This window comes from Arachis ipaensis, chromosome B06 (assembly GCF_000816755.2).
Source record: "Arachis ipaensis cultivar K30076 chromosome B06, Araip1.1, whole genome shotgun sequence".
NCBI lineage: Eukaryota > Viridiplantae > Streptophyta > Magnoliopsida > Fabales > Fabaceae > Arachis > Arachis ipaensis.
Window position 1 is genome coordinate 62,175,175 of NC_029790.2, and position 1,631 is coordinate 62,176,805.

At 34.9% G+C, this 1,631-nt stretch overlaps 1 long non-coding RNA gene across 1 annotated transcript in view; it reads left to right on the plus strand.

Annotated features, from left to right (window-relative positions):
* LOC107648775 overlaps nt 1-1,311 on the plus strand; it is a 17,523-nt gene extending 16,212 nt beyond the window's left edge. The window contains exon 3 of the long non-coding RNA XR_001622075.2: nt 1,209-1,311. This is a non-coding gene — a long non-coding RNA (uncharacterized LOC107648775). The remainder of the gene's footprint in view (nt 1-1,208) is intronic.

Sequence of the window (1,631 nt, forward strand, 5' to 3'; positions counted from 1 at the left end):
TATGTTTTGAAAGGTGTTTAATGAAATTAAAATAAATGATTTTCTTGAGTCTTTTGATAGAGGACTAAACTGAAAAATAGTTTTAAAGTTGGCTTGAGTCAAGATTGCTAAAGTAGAGATTATGACCGGCTTGATGGTTAAGATTTTTATGGATAAATGCCTGAGAAAGTTAAGAAATGTTTAAAGAAAAATGTTAAGAACTCAAAGGGAAAAAGAGAATGACGAATTGATATGTGGGTTGTTGAGTTTTAGAAAGGAAAATGAAAAGTGATAAAATACGGGAAAACTCCACGAACTATTCGTTGTTTAACTACGGGGAAAATCCATGAATTGATAATTGGTAAAATTCGGGAAGTACCCACGAACTGAATGATCATTGATCTCGGGGAAAACCTATAGATTGTTATTTGTTTTATATGCGGGAAAAATCCACGGACTGATAATCATTGATTACGGGAATAACCCATGAATTGTTGTATGTTGATCTCGGGTATAACCCACGAACTGAGGATCGCTATGTTATTGTGTATTGGTCTCGGGTATAACCCACAAACTGAAGATCTCTGTTTTGTTTGTGAAATGATCTCGGGGACGCCCACAAACTGAGGATCACTGTTTCCCCTTGTGCGTATATTATGGGGTCGGGCTTTGCGCCGACTGCTGGTAGGGAGTGGTGAGTGGTATTCTTACCACCGACACATATGCGCTGAGGACACAAAGGGAAGCCATATCTGGGACTTGTTCCTAGGTAATGTCAAGGTGTAAGGTGTAAACCGACACGTTAGCTCATGGCCTGCTTAGGACAGACATGCAACATAGTAGTTGTGCATTTGCATTTGGTTATGTTTGCTTGTATTACTTCTCTGTGATTGTGTTGCTTGTTGTTGAATTGAGTTTCTTACTTGTGCTAGTAGTTTGTGAATGGAAAGAGATAATTAATATCTGTCGTTATGACTGAGAATCAATTATGTGGCTGAAAGATATTTAATATGACAAGTTTTGCGATTGAGATCTGTTTTGGGTTTAGAGATTTAAAGAAAGTAATTATTTATCTAAAGTAAGATTAAAAAGTATTTCAAAGGATTTAACAAAGATGGTTTATTAAGCAAAGTTAATTATTTGCATGTTAATCATTACTTTTACGGCATTCCCATTCCCTACTGAGAACGTGTGGTTTGTTCTCACCCCAAAATCTTCCACCCTTTCAGTGACACAGGTTTGAAGACTCAGTTTGAAGCTGCAGGCGATTATAGTATTTATTTATGAGATAAGTTTTTGAGTTAGGTTATTTTCATAGAATTCCCTCGCCCTTGTTACTTTAGTTTTTATTCTATGCAGAGGGATAGGAGTTGTACCTAAATTTTATTTAAATTCTTTTGTTTAATATTACTATTATTAATAATTATGTGATTATTATTACTTGGTGATGTTTGCTATATGATTTTAATTAATAAAAACAAAAATTTCTGGTGTTTTTACTAAAATTGAATCGCGATATCGAACGAAAGGCTTAATAGTAAATAGTTAATAAGGAAAACAGGTCAGTAACGCCTTACTTTTGGTACGATCATGATGTATTGGAAGTTGGGTCGTTACAGTTCTCGATCATACTGGAATAGGATTCAGTAATC